Genomic DNA, 22,314 nt, shown 5'->3' on the forward strand with positions numbered 1-22,314 from the left:
TACAAAGTTGAAAAGACTATATTCTCAAAGATCTGCATAATGCATACTCTGCATGATACACACATGGCAATGAAAATACGGGCAAACTCACATGTGAAAACTGGTAAATATATTTTTTAAAAAGCAATTTTTTATTTATCTTGCATTACAATGCTTTAAAAAAAAAAAAAAAACAATTTCATGGCTAGGCATAATGTACCACCTGTAATCCCAGCAACTCCGGAGGCTGAGTCAGGAGGATTCCAGATTCAAAACCAGCCCCAGCAACTCAGTGAGGCCATAAGCAACTTAGTAACACTCTGTCTCAAAATAAAAAATAAAAAAAAGCTGGAGATGAAGTTGAGTGGCAACATGGCACTGGGTTCAACCCCCAGTACCAAAAAAAAAAAAAAAAAAAAATCATTAGTGAATGAGGTGTAAAAAGTAGAAATGTTTTAGGGCTAAGTTAAAACTTAAAGACTGAAAAATCGAATCCCTTAACTTTAAAAAGGAGGACTGAGGTTTGGAGGAGTTAAAGCAATTTATCCAAATTCACAGGATAATAAAAAGGTAACCAAAAAAGTAGCTTAACAGAACACTGTGTGAACACTTTAAAGAGACTCCTTATTGGATCTCATTTTCCTTCAGAAATATGACTTATTTTACTAAAATATGCAGTGCCACTCTTAAGTTTGTTAACCATAATCTGGGTAATTTGGGAGTCCAAATAAAAAATTATGGAAGAGAGGAAAGGCTGAGAATTTGTCACTGGTTTAATGTGTCACTGTTAGCAAAAGCTCAGTCCTCATCCCCATGCCAATCCAATAATGAAGACAAGGTTTTGAAAAAGAAAAAAGAAGTTGTATTGCTTTGATAGCAACGGAGAAAAGCAGGGAACTCCTGTCCCAGAGGCTGTGATTCTCCCCATCAGCGGGAATAGACTTGTTTTTAAAAGATGATTCAAAGGCTACATTTTCTGTCTAGAGTTGTAATTCACTTGTCCATTTAAAGACAGTCATTTCTTATATCTTCTGGTGCCATCCTCAAGTATGAATTACTTTGTTCCTGTGATGGGTGTGTGCTCAAGGACAGATAACCCTTCCCTTGATGGAGAGAAATGATGATTCTGTTTCCCCTGAGATTAGGATGAGGGGGTGATTAGGAACAGGGAGGGTGAGAGGAAGAGAAAGAAACACGTCTTAAAAATAAGAAGTGGCAGAGCAACAAGGACAATATTCAGATAATAAAGTGGCCCACTGTTACAAGACTACACCCAGATCAGCACCTTCATCCCAAAGCCTGGCTCCAGCCCTCAACTCTCCCCCTGTATCCCTGAGTTTTGCACCATTCCTAGTTCTCACCAGAACCCTGAGCCTTAACACCTCCATAATCCTCATGAAGCTCAAAATCAGGGGGCAATTAATATTTATCAAATGGCTTTTTAGGCCATGTCAAAATGTGTCTGATTTAGCCAGCATATGCCTGGCATTCCAGCAATTTAGGCAGCTGAGGCAAGAGGAGGATCCCAAGTTTGAGTCCAGCCTTGGCAATTTAGCAAGATCCTTTCTCAAAATAGAAAAAAATAAATAAATAAAAAGTATAGGGATATAGCTCAGTAGTAAAAGTGTGCTGGGTTCAATCCCCCACACCCCAAAAAATAATAGTAATAATGTGCCTAATTTAGAAGAGCTTCATAAAACAAAGCTTTCTCTGCTACACAATTAAAAGTTTACAAGGTCAACAAAGGAATTAGGCAAGGAAAATACCCCTGCACATACAACAGTGAATGCCTAAGGGAAAAACTAATGCCCCACCCTTTCCTCTTTACACCCTGGTCTTTCCGGAACCTTTCATTTAACTCTCTGTGTTCCTAGAATGGGTAAAATACATTCAGCCTTGTGCCCAATAAGTTTTTACAAATATCCTCTTCTGTAAAAACTGTAATATTCCCAGCGGGTAAAAAGTTAGGTAAGCCAAGAATGGCTTCTTTTTGTAATTGTAAAATCAATGACATAATCAGTCCATTGACAAAAATCAATTTAAGTGGTTGGAGGGGAAAGGGTATTCACAGCTTTTCTGAACTCCTTTCTCAAAATCGTGGGAAGTGAGAAGAAATAACAAACAGTTCTCTCCTTGTGCTTTTTTTCAGTGAATCTGTCAATCATATTCAAAGCATATCTCAAACACCCCTAACATGAAAGCAACTTCACAGTTAAATAGGAAATAAAAGATTAAAACATAATGATAATATAAACAGGATAGGAGGAAACCCAAAAAAGGAAATCTCACACAAACTGACCTTCTAGTTACTAAGCCATTTCCTTTCTTTCAATTTATCACATGTCTCCTAGCAGAGCAAACATTGGATTTCCTGTAGATAGAACCCTTTGCCATTATGCTTCCTTCCCTGCAGAATAACACTCCTTTCCAAGCAGCCAGAGTTGGCAGGCAGTCTTCTTCTTCTTTTTTTTTTTTTTTTTTTTAAATAGAAGGAGTGGAACCAGCTATATCCTTCACTGAACAAAGATCAAAGGGAAGTTGTATTGAAAACTCACAGAAATGTGATGGCCACTAGGAGGTGAAGTAAAAGCCCTCCTTTAGCAAGCAGGTAACTAAAGCTCCAAGACTTCTGATCAGCAGTTCATCACGTAAGAATAAGAATCTACCACTCACTCTATATATATGCAAATCTTTCAGCAAAGATATCTCTAAGTATGTGACAAAAGTCTAGAAACTCAAACACAGGGCTGGAAATACACCTCAGCAGCAGACACCTGCCTTGCATGCATGAGCCTGGGTTCAATTCCCAGCACCAAAAAAAAAAAAAAAAACTGGATTTGCCAGGCACAGTAGTGCACAATGGTCCCAGCAATTTGGGAGACTAAAGCAGGAGGATAACAAGTTCAAGGCCAGCCTCAACAATTTAGCAAGACCCTGTCTCAAAATAAAAAATTAAAGGAACCAAGGCTGTAACTCAGTGGTAAAGCACCCTTGGATTCATTCCGGAGGAGGAGGAGGAGGAGGAGGAGGAGGGGGAGGAGGAGGGGGAGGGGGAGGGGGAGGAGGAGGAGGAGGGGGAGGAGGAGGAGGAGGAGAAAAGTAATTCAAAACATCGTCATAAATACTGTATTTTGAACTAAAAAATATAGCTCTACACCACCTTTTAAAGGCTTCACAGTTTTTATTAATTCATCTACTCATTAAATACCCATTTAACACCTGGTTTTTGCCAAGTTCTGTGCTGGACACAGATGAATATCATAATCCCTATACAGGAGGAATTCCCAGGCTGGTAGATGGTCCACTGAAGTACAGTAAGGCAATACAGAGCCAACTGTAATATAATAAAATCCATAAACATTTAAACCAAAAGGAACCTAAAATACATACCATGAATTTTCCTAAACTCTCATATAGTTACTGAATTCAAAATCTATAATGCCTGCCTGACCAACCCACTCTACCCCTATGTAACTGCCCAGGTGGAGTCTAAACCTAATAATCACTCTTTCCATTTTGCTCATGTAATCTAAAATCAAGTGCCTCCTTTGAGTGACTGAGTCACCTTGTCTGAAGTCCACTCAGTTTAACACACGTATTTGTCACTCTCACTCTGCTGAGAGAGGGGGATCTTAGTCATCTCCTACAATGTCTAACACAGCACATTCACTTACCTCATCTAACATGACACACCTGCATGCTAGATTTTATTATCCTCATTTTGTGGATGAGAAAATTGTGACTTTATCCAATTAACACACAGAGTCAATGTTAACTGTTAAAAAGAAGCATAAGGGCTGGGGGTGTAGCTCAGTGGTAGAGCTCGTACTCAGCATGCATGAGGCCCTGGGCTCAATCTCCAACACCATAAATAAATAAATAAATAAATATGAAGGAAACATGATAGAAAAAAAAGAAAAGAAATAGTGAGTTGGTCATGTTGTAAAAACATTCTTTTGGAAATGTGTGCTTCCAAAGTAAAAATATGTTAGATAAAAGGCAGTAAATGCAATACCTTTTATCTTTTACACTCTGGGAAATAAATTAAATTCAAAAAGATTAGGAAAGCAAATGCATGGCAAGGTATCATGCAATATAAAGAAAACGACTGATCCATTACATATAATAAAGAACTTCTTTGTTTTTCATGAAATCCTCAACACATTTTCTGGGGTATTTGTATTAGGTGCTTTACCATCATCATTGCCCTATTTTTATAAGAAAAATGGATTCTTTTTCATGATTTTTCATTTTTTAGAGAAGTATTTCCCAAAAGAAATATAATGTTAGCCACATAATTTTACATTTTCTAATAGCCACATTAAAAAAGTAAAGTCAGGTGTGGTGGCACACACCTGTCATCCCAGTGACTTGGAAGGCTGAGGCAAGAAGATCTCAAGTTCAAGGCCAGCCTCGGTAATTTAACGAGATCCTCAGTGACTTAGCAAAATAGTCTCAAAATTTTTAAAATAGTAATAAAAAGAATTTTTAAAAATAAAGAAAAAGAGCTGGGGTTATGGCACAGTGGTGAAACACTTGCCTTGCACATGTGAAGTACTGGGTTCAATTCTGAGCACCATTTATAAATAAATAGAATAAAGGTCCATAAAAAATTTTTTTTTAAATAAAGAACAATAGTAAAAAAAATAGAAAAATAGAAAAGTAAATAGAAATATGTGAAATTAATTTAATTTATAGTTTAATTATAAAACCCAACATAACCAAAATATTATAATTTAAACATATAAATATAGTTTACATTTTTGTATTAGGCTTTTTTTTAGTTGTATATAGACTCAGTGCCTTTATTATTATTATTTTTTTTTTGTAGTGCTAGGATTGAACCTAGTGCCTCACACTTGCAAGGCAAGTGCTCTATACTGAGCCACAACTTTAGCCCCTGTATTAGGCTTTTAAGATCTGGTATGCATTTATTCTTATGTCTTTTCTCAATTTAAACTAGCAAGCCACAAAGTATTCATTAACCATATATAGACAGATCAGTTGTAAAATTGCATGTCTTTATCAATATTATACTTTGTGTTTTCCCATTTCTTTATATCTGATCATATCATTTCCTCAGGCAAAAATGCCATACCTTGAACCCAACTTCTATATGTCTGTCAACATCTTCCCCACCCAATGAAGCCTAAACTAATTTTGTCCACTACTACCCTAGAGTAATGTTCCTTCTTCATCTTCTACATACCTATTAGATTTTATACTACTCTTATAGGGCTACCACATGCTAATTTGTAGACTTTTAGTTGACATGGATTTTTATCTTATTGTCTTTCACATGCCTATCACTCTCTTATGTATAGGGAGAGAGAGATTAATAAAAGTAGAAAGCTATTGCCCTTGGGGTTACAGATGGAGGGCCTTGAATTGTTATTACTATACTGGTTACCAATATCTACAAAACCATTCCCCTTCCGCTTGATTTTCCTCTGGCAACTTCTCCATTTAAGCCACAGGGCAGTTGGAGTGGGAGTGACCCCACCCTTAGTTCCATTGAGATTGAGTCATGATTAAACTTAATACATTTAATGGCTTGATTAGGTCATAATCCAATTTAGTCCAAGAAGATTCAAGAAAAAATTTGTTGGGGTTTCTGGAGAAAGAATCTTTTGTTTTCCACAGAAGATATAAAAGGTGGCACACCTCCCATGCCTCTCCATCCCTGCTCCCTCCACTTCCCCAACTCCAGCTCACAAACTATAGAGGAGTAGCCTGAAATAAAGCTGACAGAGAGGACAAAGCCTCTGGATCCCATGTTACCTAAATATAATCAGCACTCCACTCTTTTCCCTAATAACACAACCCCCATCACCTATACCTCCCATGAGCTTAGGAGGAAAAGGATTCACATCCCCTGTTCCAGGCATAACATTTAGCTATTCTAAGTAGTGATTTAATACTAGCCAATAAGCCATGAGAAGAGGACATCCAGAAAGCTTCTGGAAAATTCTTTTGCTCTTAAGATATAAAGAAAAAGGAGACAACCCCTTTTTCCCCCAGGATATTGCCTTATCTGGAAGTGGTCTAGAAACTTTCACTACCATTGAGGCATCACTGAGAAAGAAACCAAAGCCAAAAATGGAAAACCAAAGAAATGGAGTAGGCCTAGATCCTTGATGACTCACTTTCTTTTATGCAAAATAATAAACTATCTTGTTTTAGCCAGCTTGAGGAGGTAGTTTTCTGTTCCTTTCAGCTGAAAACATACCATCTGATGTACAGGCTTATCCCAGAATATTCAGTCACATAAGCCAATTATTTCACTAAGCTTTTCTAGGTGGGATTTTCTGTTGCTTTCAACTAAAAGATTCCTGATAGAATAATGATTCCTTGTATCTTTAGAATTCTTCACAATTTAAAAGTTCCATTTATCTCATTTTATCCTTTAAAAAAATTTTGTAAAGCGCATGGTAAATTGTGTTTCTTCAAATGCAGTGAGATACTATGGTATCTATAGTACCTCATATTCTACCTCATAGTCTTATTCTATATCCTCTAACAGTCATTACTCTCCCTTACTTTAAATATCAGTAAAATAAATCAATCTCTTAGGAATTATCTTGTCCTTATAATGATTGATAAAAGGAAAAAATATAAAAGGAAAGGCAAGAGACAAAAATGATGGATTAAGAGTTAGGATGCTGGGTCTAGTCCTGATTCTGTATGTTACAAGTCTTTCGACCTCCTGGATCCACATGTAAATCATGACATTAGTAAAGCTTGGGCTACATCACAGAATTGTTACAAAAATTCAATAAAAGCTATATATAAAAAGTATTTTATAAATTCTGAAAGTTTTTATCATTATTCCCGTAATAAGCACCTGCTTCCTGAACAATAATATGCTTGAGAGCTTAAATTTCATGACTTTTGCTGAAGATATTACAGTTTTCTCCTTTTTTAATATCATAACTAGGATAAATTCCATTTTCCCCATAAACTGTATTACCTATTATCCTTCAACTTTTTTTCTTATAGTTATAGATGGACAGCATGCCTTTATTTTATTTGTTTTTTATTTTTGTGTGGTGCTGAGGATAAAACGTGGTGCCTCACACATGCTAGGCAAGCACTTGCCACTAATTCATGGACAGTATTTTCTCTTTTTGGTACTGGGAATTGAATTCAGGGATGCTGATGCACATTCCCAGTTACAGTATTTTTTTTTTTTTTTTTTTTTTTGAGACAAGGTCTGGCTAAGTTGCTTAGGGCCTCCCTAAGCTGCTGAGGCTGACTTCAAACCTACAATCCTCCTGCCTCAACCTCAATAGCCACTGGAATTACAGGTGTGCACCACCACTCCCGGCTCAAAATCATTTTTGAAACTCCAGGAAGTCCATTTCCAAATTTCTTTTGTTTAATGTTTTCCTTAAACAGGAACTGAGCTGGCCAAATAATCTACATGTTCCAAAGATATCTGCAAAAAAAAAAAAAAAATATATGAGCTTGTTCAAGAATTAATGTTAATTGTGGATGTGATTTTAAATACAAGTAACTAGGGCTAGGCTTGTGGCTCTGCAGTAGAGCACTGCCTGGCATGTGTGAGGCACTGGGTTTAATCCTCAGCACCACATGAAAATAAATAAATAAATAAATAAATAAATAAAAGATATTGTGTCAATCTACAACTAAAAATATTTTTAATAAATAAATACAAATAACCAGGACAGTTACCTTACAACTGCCAAAAGTGGCAGTCCTAGTAAAGATTTTTTTTTTAGTTGTAGTTGGACATAATACCTTTACTTTATTTATTTTTATGTGGTGCTGAGGATCAAACCAAGGGCTTCGCACATGCTAGGCGAGAGCTCTACCGCTGAGTACAACCCTAGCCCACTAGTAAACATTTTTATACGATGACTTTCATTTATCTCAATCTTTCCAGGAAGCTTCCTTTGTACACTTTATCTCAAATAAGCATTATACAAATATCAGTCAAAATCATTATAGAAAATAAAGAAACTACATAATAATAAGCCTAGTATAATATTAACTAGACCTTACTTTCCTCAGGAGTTATTATCACATCTTTACATATAAAAAAAAACCACTTGGGTTATGTTTCCTTTGTTAATGACTAAGGTTTTATCTGGGCTGTTCTTATTATTTAAGCCTCAAAAATGCTTTCTCCAGAGGAAAAAAAAAACTTTTATTTTCCTCCAACTAGGTAATTGCCCTTAAAATAGTAGAAATTAAAACCAACTTGAATTTAAGAATGAAATAATTATTGGGGGTGGGGAAGATTACTCACTTACCTTGAGTACTTGAAGAGACAAGATCATCCCTAACCATGTCACATGTAAAGAACTACATTACTCAAATACTTCCAAAAATCTTAGAGTGTCATAAGCTACACAACACCAAAATATTTGGTAAAGGTGTTGTATAAAGGAACTTTTATAACTCAAACTTCTTCAATTATATTCACAGACTACATTTTGAATACTGGTTCCCACTTCCACTAAATTACTGTGACAGCAAAAAATGGGGAGATGAAGTTCTGCAAGGATAAAAAGAATATTAATTATTAAGGTACAAGAAACGTTGATTACTTGTGTGCAATCAGTTACTTGCACATTTACTTCATTTAACCTTACAGTTCTAGGTCACAGAACATCCCTAGACTGAAATGCAAAATCCAAATTATTTGAAAATCCAAAAATTCTTGTTGTACCAACATGGTGCCAAAGGTGAAATACTCCACAACACAAACTTAGTTTCATTCACAAAAATATTTAAAATTGCATAAAATTGTATGAAATACCATCAGTCTAGGTGTATACAGAGTACATGAAATATAAATGAATTTTGTGGGTAAACCTGGGTCCCAACCTCCAACTACTTTATTATGCATATGGAAATATTCCAAAATGCAAAAAAAAAAAAAATGGAATTCTGGAATCTAAAACACTTCTGGTTCCAAGCATTTCAGATAAAGGCTGGTCAACCTTTGTACCTTTTTTTTTTTTTTTTTTTTTTTTTTTTGGTGCTGGGTAGATTGAACACAGATTTCACACATGAATGTAACCACATACTCTACCACTGAGCTATATACCCAGTCCTACCTATTTTTTACAGCTCGTAATGGCTTAGAGAAAATGGATGCATAGGGTCACATAATGCAAGTGGAACTTCAACACTAGATGTCCAAATTTAAGCTCTGTTCCCTGAAGTGCTTTTCTGACATCTAAGGATCATCATCAAGGACACTTGTTACTTTCTAATGCCTAGCTCAACTAATTCTTACGAGTCAGGCATGAAAGAAAGTATCCCTATGCCCTATGCAGACAAGAAAATCAACTCGAACCCATTAAGAGATCTCTCTAAGTTCACATAGCTAGTTAATGGCACTCAAAACTAGAATCCAGGGTTAGAGACTTTTTCTAAACCATGACACTAGCTGCAATGCAAATATAAACTCAGTTTTGAATTTAAAACTCCTGGAAGGCAGAGATTATATAGTTTTATGCTCTACATTGAGTCAAATAAAGTGTTTATTTCATAAATCACCTGCTACCTAAAAAGAGTAAGACATCTTGCAAAAGAAGCTATTTGTAACCAGGCACTGTGGTACATACCTATAACCCCAGCAACTCAGGAAACTAAGGCAGGAGGATCTCAAGTTTGAAACCAGCCTCAGCAACTTAGTGAGGCCCTAATCAATTTAGTGAGACCCTATCTCAAAAAATAAACAGGGGTGGGGATGTGGTTTAGTGATTGAGTACCTCTGGGTTCAATCCCTGGTACAAAAAATATATATATTTGTAAAGGGAATCTAAAAGTTAAACATATTATATGGCTTCACAAATATCAAAACAGCAATAATATATCACTGTTTAATTTGAATCACTGTAAATAAATTTTTAACATATTTCTTCCAGTTAAAAAATTTTAAAACTGACTGGTTACATTTCTTTCTTTGTATTATAAACATAGACATTTAAATTCTCATGTTTATTATTTTCCAATACAATAGATATACTATATTTCTAAGATTTTTTTAAAATACATATCATTTTATATATCCAATGCCTTTATCTTCACCTTGTCAATAGCTGCAGTCATCTAGAAACAAGTTTCACAGCTTGGAAAAGATATAAAATTGGCAACAAGACAGATATTTAGAAACATGATACTGTATGCTCTATTTAGACCTTCATGAGGATATTGTATAAAGCCCTGCCTCGAACTGGGTAGAACTTTCTATAAATGATTCACTTCTAAATTAGCTGCCCTAGGTCAGCAGTGGTAAGCCTTAAATAAAAGGTGAATCATTCTTCATACTCTTTCTTCTCCAGTACAACTACTTTTTTTTCAGTGTTTTTAATGACCAAAATAGTATAACAAAAGAATTCTACCCACCCCCCAAATGAAAGACATAGTCAAGTTTATATTTTTAATCTATTAAATGACTTCCCAGAATAACTGAAAAAATATTTTTTTCGAGGGAGGGGGTTGCTGGAATCTAATCAAAACAACTATGTATCCAAGAAAATCAAAATTGCAAAGCAATTCTTGAGACATTAAAAAAGGTTAAAAGTACAGAGAGGTTTCAGTCTTCCTTTGTGGACATGACCCAGACACTAAACCAACAAGTAAGATAAATCAAATGTGTGTAGCTATATATATCACCTCTCCCACAATATTCTTGCAGTCAGAGATGTCTGAGCTTATCCTAGTCTAATAATGCTGTAAGGTTACATGCCAATTTTAAAGACATCATAAATCATTGCTATTCCCCCTTGTCAGCTGCTGTCTCAAATTTTCCAGCTTTCTGACCATTTATCTTCTTTAAAAAGCCTTCGCCTGTTTGACACTAAAGAGAGGAGAAAACCTAAACAGAGAGACTAGAACAGTAGGGTGTTTTGTAAAATAATAATGAATATAATAAATTATAATTTTCAGTAAAGAGATTTGTGAAATAACCTTTTTCAGTTAGCTAAACAAATACACTGACAGTTTGTAAAATATTGCCATTTATCTCAAAAAGATCCTTAACAAAACATTCTAATTTGTTTGGTAGAATGCTTATATTGCACTGTGTTCCAATGAGCCCAGGAGGCTGACTTAAACCCTTATAATGAAATGCCTAAGGAGCATGTGATATTTAAAAACCACCCAAATGAATCATGGAAAACTGGAAAGCAGGCATGATGAGCCATTCAGGTGTCAACATGGAGCGGCAGGGGGCTGGGGTGCAGCTCAGCAGTAGAACTGTAGGTTTGAACCCCAGCAGTTCAGAAAAAGGAAAAAAAAAAAAGATGAGCAATGGGGGAAGACAGTCTATTCCTTACTGTTCTCCAGAACAGAAATTCTGACAGAAAGATGAATACTTTATGGAAGAAAAATAGGTCACTAGAGAAACTATCAGAGGGAGAGGGCACAGGGTGAAGCGGATTCATGAGAGACGCTAGGAAATGGTACTACAGAATTTGCTAGATGACAGGTGACAAAGAACTCTGGGGCAGGGAGTAGAGGCAAATTCACTGACCACCTTAGGCTCAAACTGTTCATTAGAAAGTTGGAAAGCACAGAAAGTAAACCTATGGGTAGAGCTGGTGGGACTGATGCACAAGCTTCCCTCCATCAGGACTGTGTGTGAGGATTCTTCTAGGCTTGGGGTTACTTGGTTTTGAACCACCACCGGCCTTGGAGCCAGAGAGCCATGGGTACACAGAATAAGAAAAGGTGAAAAGAAGCTGCCAAGAATAGAACTCTGTCACAGGCTCAGAGATACTCAGATACAACCCTGGCTGAAAGACTGTCCTTTGCTGTGAGTTGTTTATTACCAGCTTCCTGATCCCAACCTCTGCTGGCCCACTTTACTGCCATTCCAGGCTGTGGGATTCCTGGTTTTGGGGGAGGCAAAGAACTTAGAGAAGTGGGAGAGACGACCAGGCAGGGTGACCAGGCAGGATCAGGAGACTTCCCAAAGAAGTTGGCAGGCTACCTCCGGGCTCCATCCTCAACTCCCAGGAATGTGTCACCACAACACAGCCAGGACGAGGAGTACCAGTCCCCTGGCTCCAAGGCTGGGTACTGACACCGCGCCCTTACTATCTGCTTCTATTTTTATGACCATGTGCACTGCCCTTCCCAAACGCCTTGAAACCTCCCTCACTGCCCAGGAAATAGGCTCATATATTATTGGTGCCTAATTGACAAAGGTATGAAAAACTTTCTCACTTTATATTTTTCTTCTTTTTCCTTTTCTAGCAGGCAAGAAATGTATTGGTTTTATTGGTTATAACTTATTGGTTATAAGTAGGATAACTTCTAGCCCCAGTTTCCCTGTCATCCCAAAGTAATTATAAATACCATTCCTTTTATTCTCTGAAGTGTCTGGGCTTGGAACATAAATTATATATATATGGTCACATATTTATACTATATTTCCTATTAAACTGATCAAATAAGCATGCTCCCATTTCAGGATGTGGAAAATCATATGACTTGGTGTTGAGGAAAGGCAGTAGCTGAATTCTTCCTCTATCCCTTGGTACCAAAGTCACCTTCTAAAAATGCCCCAGTCCTGCATTTCTTGGGAGAATATATCAATGTCCCATGACTTACATACAATAAACAAGACTCTAGGAGACTTAATGTGGGGAAAAGTGAAAATCAGTCCTAAATGTTGAGACAAATTCTGTCACAGGTACTCTCTATGCCTAGAAATATGAAGCAAAGAAATACATATAAAGAGTCATTTCTGGCTTAGGGGAATAAACATGAACAAATATACAAAACAATTCTGGATGAACTGGAATATTTACTTCTTTATTTAATTTTTCAGGTTTAACTGAGATTCTTTGTTGACCAGGTTTTATACTAAATTTTATTGAAGAAGCCCTCACCAGAAGAGTCCAGAATAGTTACTACAACACAGAATTCCACACTGAGACATATTAGTTTGAGGACTGTATATAGAGATATGCTTTTAAGCTTGTCTTCCTTGTTTTCTGGGCTTAGGCAAAGGGTAGGAAAATGAAAACTACGTGGGTCTAGAGTAGAAAAATTTCAAGGAAAATATTTAAATATTAGTATCATCCAGCATTCTATTTGAGGGAAAGAGAACTAGCATTTATTAAACCATTGTTCTGGACACCTAATATGCTATTTCATTTAATTCTCACAACATCCTATAATGCAGGTGTTTTTTGTACATTTTAGCTGGGAGAAAACTGAGGCCAGATGGTGGCATCTCCAGGAGTCAAATCCATGACATGCCATCCTCCTCTGAAACTCACCTCCCCATCTGACCTCGAAGGCTGTGTTCCTCTATCATGCCACCCTGACTGTCCATCTGCCACCAGACTCTGTAAGCCTCTCCAAAGCCATAGCAACATCTGACACCTCAAAATATTACAAAAGCTTGTCACATCACCAATTTAAACAATTATGTGTTCCACTTGCAAATTATAATCCTGTAAAATTGATCCTAAAACTAAAAGGATAAAACCAACAGGAGTTCTATTTCCTGTCTTCAAGTGTTAGGCAATTACTTAATCCCAGGTAACCAGGAAAAAGCACTGTTGCAGAGGAGGGACTGGAGTGATACTAATCTCTAAGGAAACAGGTTGAAATTCTGTGAGGGCTTTTTTGGTTGTATGATTATGTGACATCGTTTATATTTGGGGAAAACTGGAAAAGGGCCAAAGATACTTTATGAATTGCAATACTTGAGAAGCCTGGCCAAGTGAAAAACTCTTTTTGCATTCCACATGATTTTCAAATGTCCTACTTGACATTCATACTGGGAGTGAGGAAAACACTATTTATTATTTAAGCCTAGACCCTAATTCTGTGTTACAAATTAACTCACTTTTGTTCTTTATTTTTCTGGACTGCAATTACCATGTAGCTCAAGGAAAGATGTACCGGTTTATGCAGAACTTACCAAGAGTTGCTCATCATTTCAGTAAAGCAAGTCACTGACAGCAATGCTGTTCAAGATATTGAATTTTTAACATAAAACATGTTTATTAATCTGCTTCTATTGTTGCTACATTATGGTAATTCTGTGAACATGAACAAATGTTACTTATACCTATTTCAAAAAGTCACATATACAGAAAAAGAAACATTAACATTTGTTTGAATATTGAATATTGTCCTAATTTTACTCTTTTCAAATACAAAATTTTCACTGTAAATAGATACAAGCACTTGACTACTTCATTATGTCTCCAAGGATACTTTTCCTAAATATATGTATATTGAAAGCTATATTTCTCTCTAATATTAGAGTTAAGGAACATGTCTTAAATTATGTTTATAGATAATATTCTTTTCATTTCAGGGTAGTAAAGGTGTTATCATTTAAAACTCACTAGAGGGGAACTTTGGGCATACGATTAAGAATATTTGTGTAGGGCTGGGGTTGTGACTTAGAGGTAGAGCACTTGCCTAGCACGTGTGAGGTGCTGGGTTCGATCCTCAGCACCACAAAAAAATAAACAAATAAATAAACAATATTGTGTACAGCTATGACTAAAAAATTTTTTTTAAATTGTGTAAAGGAAAGAGCATGGACTTTGGATTCAGACAGGCCTAAGGTCAAAGTCATCCCTCTGGACTGTGTGACTTGAGTAATTTACTTGTAATCTGAGCTCCGGCTGTCTAATCTATGGATGTTAGTCATTTCTGGGGGTTCTGTTAAGAATTAATTCTGATAAGATAGCATACATAAGGGTGATAGAAGTAGTCAACAACAATTACAACATCTCTCCTCCCACGCCCCCGCCCCTCTCTTTGGTACCAGGGATTGAACCCAGGAGTGCTTAAGCACTGAGCCAGATACCCAGCCCAACAACAATTCTTTTCTTAATTCTCAAGATATGTTTTCCATCCCCCACTTTGATCTACATAGAGGCAGACAAACTAAGCTAGGAAGGGGAAAATTCAACGAATACAGAAAGAGAGAAGAAACAATGAAAATCATGACCAGCCACCAAAACGAACCACACCCAGAACACATGGCCATTGTCAAGTGAGAGCAGCTTCAAGAGGTTAAGTTTAGGTTCTGCCCTTGATCGTGAAAAGCATACAGTTAATGCCAATCCTATAACCACCACTAGACGAACCCAATATACAGACGTGTAAATCATTTCAAGAAAGCATACAGAATTAACATTTCCTCAACTTCAATACTGTGTATCCCTTAGAGGTCACTTTATGCTTTGATTTTTCTCCAGGGAGATTTTTATACACATAGCAAATACATTTTCTGAATGCTTGAGTTGTTAAGTCTCCTAGCTACTAGTAACAGAGGGTCATAGAGTTTCTAAAAGCAAATATTCTATCACTGACAAGCTCTAAGGTCCCTTCTGGCCTTTTATATACCCAGAGAAGCCACAGAATCTCCTTGGTATTAGTCATATCCAAGGCTCAACTTCCCGCTCCACATTTTCATCACTAAAACCTCAGAACACTCTGCACACTCCAAAGAGCACAGCTAGAATTCCTAAGTTTCTTGGATCCCAAAGAAGCAGTGGCAGAGCCATCCACCCTCACTTCACTTTTCTTTGTCTATCTCAACAAGCATCTGGACCATAACAATTTGCCAATTAGTTACTTCTCCTTGAGTACTGCATTTCAAGGAACACTTTTGGTTATCCCAGGTGATGGGAGTTTATCCTCAGGTAAACAGGGAAGCAAAAGTAGTAGCACAGGAAACCCCTTCAGGAGACATGTGGGCTTCTTAGAAACCATTAAAATTTAGCTCATCACCACTGAAGACATAATAGCAGCTCTCCTTGAATAAAGTACCCCCAATGGCCCTCAGTACACTGCAGGCTGCCATTAACTGCCATTCTCATGCTTCAGCATCTCTTTCTTAGATCCACTCCTCTTCTGCCACTACCAACTGTACAGAACAGATGTACAATATGCTTCTAATTGGGCTTTAAAAATAAAAGCATAGGGGAAGGTAATATCCAGAGATATGCACATGTTGTCACATATATGCATTTAAAAGAATTTCAGAAATTCAGAAAAGAAAGTAGCCATAGCAAATACTTCTGTGGAAAAGGATGAGGGAATTGTGGTTCTAGGTGACCCACATTTTAAAAATTTTTACCACATACATCATTATTTTTTAAATTAAAATGATGTCATTTACCATGCAGCTCTGCTTTTGTGTTCTATGGAGAGTAATTTCTGTTAGTAGCTTCAGTGATTGAATGAAACACAGAAGCAGGGAGATCACTTTCCTTTGGTGGTCACCTGGTCAAACATTATGGATATTCTCATTAACTGAGAACCAACAAATGGATGGAAGAGGAAACTCTCACAGGAAGGTTGCAATTCATACCAAGACAGAGTCAAGAGATGAAACTAGGTTGGAATAGAAATAGACTTTAAGAAACTAATTACAACTATCCTCCCTATGTTCAAAAGCTTTGAAGTAACAACGAAAGAGCTTATGTGATACCACCATGCCAAATTTTCAAGAATTACATTTGATGTCAGAAAAGCAAAAAATACAGCTAACATACTTAAACACTTTAATCTCAAGTTTATATTACTGTACCTTACTGAATTACATGCATGGAATTATATTTTCTAAAATTCCTCACGGAGTTCAAAAACACTTTAAATGCATTTAGTATTTATCTCTAATTGACAGAAACTATTATTAGCACTTCAGTTTTAAGCTCTCTGTCCAGCACTTTTCTAACAAGAATGAAGTGCTCTCCAAATGAACACTTAAATTACACCAGGGTCTCTACCATTTCAAGGATTTCAATGTTCCACCCACTTGCAAAGGACTTCATCTACAAACGGGTGACAGACCAGCTACCTAACGCTATCAGGGAAGTTTTTATACTCCATGTTTGTATAAATACGTCAAAGTATTTATACATGACTCTACTAAAAAGAACAAATTTTAAAAATAAATATAGGGCTGGGGTTGTGGCTCAGAGGGAAAAAGCTCGCCTCGCATGAGTGAGGCACTGGGTTTGATCCTCAGCACCACATAAAAATAAAATAAAGATATTGTGTCCACCTATAACTAAAAAAAATAAATATTAAAAAAAATATATATATAGAACATTCTCAGACCTTTGTTCAAAGCTGTAAGGGTAAGGCCCAGAAACTTATGTTCTTTAAAAGGATGACCAGGTGATTTTGAGCTACAACAAGCTTTGGACACCACTGCTCTGGTCCACTTGCCCTCTATTCATATGAAGAATCTGAGGCACAGTTAAGCAGAAGACCTGCCCAAAGTTGGATGGTGACATGAACAAACAGTCCAAAGATCAGCAGAGGATGTGAATCAAATGGAAACTACCTGGCACCGCTGTTCTAAATGAGTTAAAGAGAAGCCTTTACTAATTGAAACATTAAAAAGTATCATAAATAGGAAACTTTTATTATAAAATAAAACAATTGATAAAGAGTTGTGTTTTTTTTTTAATCAATAGTTTAAAAAATTATAGGCCTCAAAATATTGGCCTAAGGAGTGTTATGCAGGGGAGAAATGGAGAGTTCCCTAGTTAAACAAATGTGGGAAATGATAAACACCAAGATTCTTAGATTTTTTAACTTTTATTAGATTCCTTGAGTCTTTGATACATACTATGAGTTTACAAAATACATTTCCCAAAGTTATTTGAGAACAGAAGACATTTTTCTAGGCATTTTTAGGAAACCTTACACTAGTTTGTCATGTCACTTGTCTTTTTAAACCCAATTCCGCTGGAGGAGGGGGCTGTCTTTTCACCTTTGTATTTCTGGCATAGAGCTGAACTAATAGCAAGCACCCAGATAAGTACATGCCTTCCATAAAAATTAGTTACAAGTTATATTGGGGATGGGGAAGTTATAAATATGTAAATATATAAAGACCAAAAGTCGATAAATATCATCTGGGGCCAGAGAGCTTAAGGGTGGGGAGAAGGTAGGAGGAGGGAGGGATTGGGAATAAATGGTTATTCATTTCTTTTGGGGTGATAAAAGTGCTCTAAAATTGATTGAGGTGATGGCTGCACATCTCTGTGAACATACTAAAAAACACTGGATTATATACCTTGTTTGTTCATTCCTTTGCAGTCCTGGGAATTGACCCTAGAGTCCCTGGATCACTGAGCTACATCCCCAGCCCTTTTTATTTTTGTTTTGAAACAGGCTCTCACTAAATTGCTGAGGCTGCCCTCAAACTCAGTCTCCCAAATAACTGGGATTAGGATTGAAGCTTTTAATGGGTAAATTATGTGATATGTGAATTATAGCTCAATAAAGCTGTTTAAAACACTTAAAAATAATCAGAAATGTTGTTTATTTGATAAATAAGTAAAAAAAAGTTAAAATACAATAAAGACCCTTTCAACTCTAGAATTATAACTAACACTTCACAAATACCTATTAAATATCAGGCACTGATCAAACATACATAATTTCATATACTCCTCACAACGACCTTTTATATTGAGCTTCATCATTGGCCCCATTTTACAGATGAGGAACAGAAACAATGAGCAGCCAGGAATGTGCTCAAGCTCTCACAGTTAGTGACACTTCTAACCACTATGTTATCTTCCACATATAAGAGGTTTCAGAGCACAGGGTGCAGAGACAGCATTAGGAGTGACCAAATAAATGATGAAGGGTTTTTGAGCAAAAAGACATAAACATGCTTATGTCTCCTCCTGCTTAACATAATCTTCTAGGTCCATTTTTCTTACAATGAAAGAAATGTGTGTGTAAAGAGAAACCCTGTATTCATAAGAGCTCAGACAACAGACAATAGGCCAACAAATGCTCACTGTACTGTCTGGCTGGTGTGGCACTGACTCAAGAAATAACCATCTCAGAGAAGGGAAGACTTGAACATAAGTTCCATGCTGGCAGGAACTTTGTCTATTTTATTCACTAATGAATTCCAAGATTTGGAGCAGTGACTAGAATAGGTTAGTACTCAAGAATTTCTAATGAATGGTAAGACTAAACAGGCTCAATATGTGTACCTTCTACTTAAAAGACTTATTCAATGCTGGGTCTGGTGGCACACACCTGCAATCCCTTTTACTTAGGAGGCTGAAGCAAGAGAATCACAAATTTGAGGCCAATATAAGCAACTTAACAAGATCCTGTCTCAAAATAAAATTTTAAAAAGTGCTTTAGGGTAGAGCACTTTCCAAGCATGGTTTAACCCCCCAGTACCACAAAAGTTAAAAATATTTTAAAACTATATTATAATTAGTCTATCCTGTTACAAATTCATAACATATACAAATAAGTAGACATTTTTTTTGTATGATAAACACCTTTTTTATTAGAGAGCTTTATGGTTTTCTCTTCCTGTACTTGATTCTTCACAAACATAGCAGAAATAAATATATCTCCAGAGAATTCTTTTGAAGAATTAAAATTCTGCCAGCATTCAGATTCAGAAAAGAGTCCAACTGGCTTTGCCAGGGGTATGACTGGTAAAATAGATAGTTCTAGCTTTATGCTCAGAAGGTTGTAGAATAACATAGCTACAACTGGGTGCAGTGTTACATACCTGTAATCCAAACTATTGGGAGACTGACTCAAGAGGATTGAAAGTTTAAGGTTAGCCTAGGCAATTTAACAAGACCCTATCTCAGAATACAAAAATAAAAAGGACTGGGCATGTAGCTCATTGGGAGAGCATTCCTGAATTCAAACCCCAGTACCAAAAAAAAAAAAAAAAAAGGAAAAGAACAAAATAAAATCACAACTATTTTACTATGCAAACACTGAAACACAGAATATGCAAGGAACTTTTCAAATGGTACGGAGTCTATTCCAGCAGAGATACATACAATATTGTAAAAGGTACCCTATTTTCTCTGTTGATTTTATTCATTCAATCAATCAGCACAAAATTTTATCTATACTTTTGACATGTCTCAACAGGAGGTAAAAAAGAACTCACTGGATTAAGCCTGAAGATACAACTATCAAAGTATAAGAAATACAATGATGATGAATGCTTAATTATACTACAGAAATTTAACAACAAAAAACAAAGTATGAAAAACCATACAGCATAAAAGATCTGGCTTCTTCAACAAATATATTGGGAAGGGGGAAAGAGCAAGGGTGAACTATAGATTGAGAGAGACTCAAAAGAAATATGTAAAAGAAATCTAAAATATTATGTTTAAGAAAGTACACTTCGAGGGGCTGGGGTTGTGGCTCAGTGATAGAGCGCTTTCCTAGCATGTGTTGAGGCACTGGGTTTGATCCTCAGCACTACATGTAAATAAATTAAATAAAGATCCATCCACAACAACAAAAAAATTTTTTTAAAAAGAAAGTATACTTTGAGGGCTGGGATTGCGGCTCAGTGGTAGAGTGCTTGCCTAGCATATATGAGGCACTGGGTTCAATTCTCAGCACCATATATAAATAAACACAGTAAAGTCCATTGAGAACTAAAAAATATTAAAAAGAAAAAAAAGAAAGAAAGAAAGTATACTTTGAGAAAAAAGTGCAGGATTCATTACCATAAGTCAAGATAGTAGTTATTCTTAGGGGACAGGTGGAAGGATCACATAAAAGGTTCTCAGGTGGCTGCCAAGCTATCTATATCCTAAACACATGTATGATTTACAAGAGTGTTCAACCCATCCATTAAATTGTTTTATGTGCTTTGCCTTAATGTGTTAAATTTAATAATAAAAACTTTTTAAATTGGATATGAAAAGAATAAATGTTGGCTCATGTTGATAACTGTTGCATCTGGGCACATGGAAGTTAATTACACTATTTTCTTACTTTAACATATATTTATAAAGTTTCTGTAATAAAAAGTTTTACTGCACACCAGCTGCCAGCCCCTGCCCAGAGCAGCTCTCAGTCTCATGGAAGAGAGTCATAGAAGCTCAAAGAAAAGGCATGGAACCCAGCCCTGAGGTGGAGCGAAGGTTTTGGGTAGTGACTCTTGAGTTTTATAGCCTAAGTAAGAGTTGACAGAAAAGAACATGGGAAAGAGTTCCAGGTAAAGAGGAAAATGATGCATAAAAGCACAAAGAACAGACTATAATTTCATGTTCTAGACAGGCCACGGAAGGTATCTGCCATTTGCATTTCCCCAGTTCCGCAAGTCTCTGAATACCTGTCATGTACACAGTCTTTAAACCATAAGACCTCACAAGCTGGAGCAGAGATGAGCCCACACTTGAGCGGCCTATCCCACAAGTACTGTTTCCTGACACAACAGACACTCTCTTAGAGACTTTGTTTGAGACACACAAAGTAAGGCACAGAAATCAAAGAGGCAGAGAAACATAAAGACAAAGAGACAAAGCAAAAAGAGTCTTGGAGGAGTAAAGTAAAAAAAAAAAAATGTATGTGAAGAAAGAACCATTCAGAAGTGGTAGTCACCAGAGAGAAGAAGACTGAGATGGAGGAGACAGAAGAAGCAACTAGACTTACTCTTGGTTCTCTAGCATGTACAGCTACTACTTTAATCTAGGCGGGAGGAACCATGTTCCAGTTGTCCATGGAACATAACTGTGCAGGTGCAGAAGCTGTCCTGGGCTTCCTTACCTCCCTCTACATCCGAATAATATTAACTGGTATAAACAATGTTTTTGTCCTCCCAAAATACATATGTTAAAATCCATGTTAAATCCTAACTCCCAAGGTAATAATTTTGGGGAGGTGGTTAGGTCATAAGGCTGGAGTCTCATGAATGGGATTGATGCCCATATAAGAGGCTCCAAAGAGCTCCCTTGTCCCTTCTGCCTTCTGAGAACAAAGGTATCATCTATGAACCAAAAAGGGTCCTTCACCAGACACCAAATCTACTGGCATTTCAATCTAGGACTTCCCAGTCTCCACTACTGGGATAAATAAATTTGTTCATTAGTCAGTTGATTTATAACAGTTCATTACAGCAGCCCAAACAGACAGGTGAATACATATAAATTGCCCACAGTTACCTGAGTGTCTCCATCTCTTGAAACCTGCAAGAGCCTTCCACTCCACTCAGGATGGCTTGAGAAGCAAGGGAAAGTAAAGAGGACACCAGCTGGGGTAAGAGGAGATGACAGGGCCAGCCTTCAGCCTGAAGGGTATCTGGGGATTGAAGAGGGGACTACCCAGCCCAAGGGTTCCAGTTTACCCTGGAGTTTGTTCATACACCTACTTCAGAGGAGGTATAGCACAACATGAAGCAGGCTTATCTATTCTTACCTTCCTTAGAGCAATGAGATGTAGAAGACAGCTGGTTAAATTTTCCTCCTACTTCTCAAAATGAGTCATGTTGTTCTTGCTTGAAATTTTTATACAAAAAAATGAAGCTAATGCTCATAGGGATATATTGAGCATACATAATAA

The 22,314-nt window shown here is 36.7% G+C and overlaps 1 protein-coding gene across 1 annotated transcript in view; it reads right to left on the reverse strand.

Moving 5' to 3' along the window:
• Window positions 1-22,314, reverse strand: part of Gipc2 (GIPC PDZ domain containing family member 2) — an 84,228-nt gene that overhangs the window by 52,013 nt on the left and 9,901 nt on the right. The window lies entirely within an intron of this gene.

The sequence above is a fragment of the Callospermophilus lateralis genome, chromosome 7 (assembly GCF_048772815.1).
Source record: "Callospermophilus lateralis isolate mCalLat2 chromosome 7, mCalLat2.hap1, whole genome shotgun sequence".
In the NCBI taxonomy this organism is placed as follows: domain Eukaryota; kingdom Metazoa; phylum Chordata; class Mammalia; order Rodentia; family Sciuridae; genus Callospermophilus; species Callospermophilus lateralis.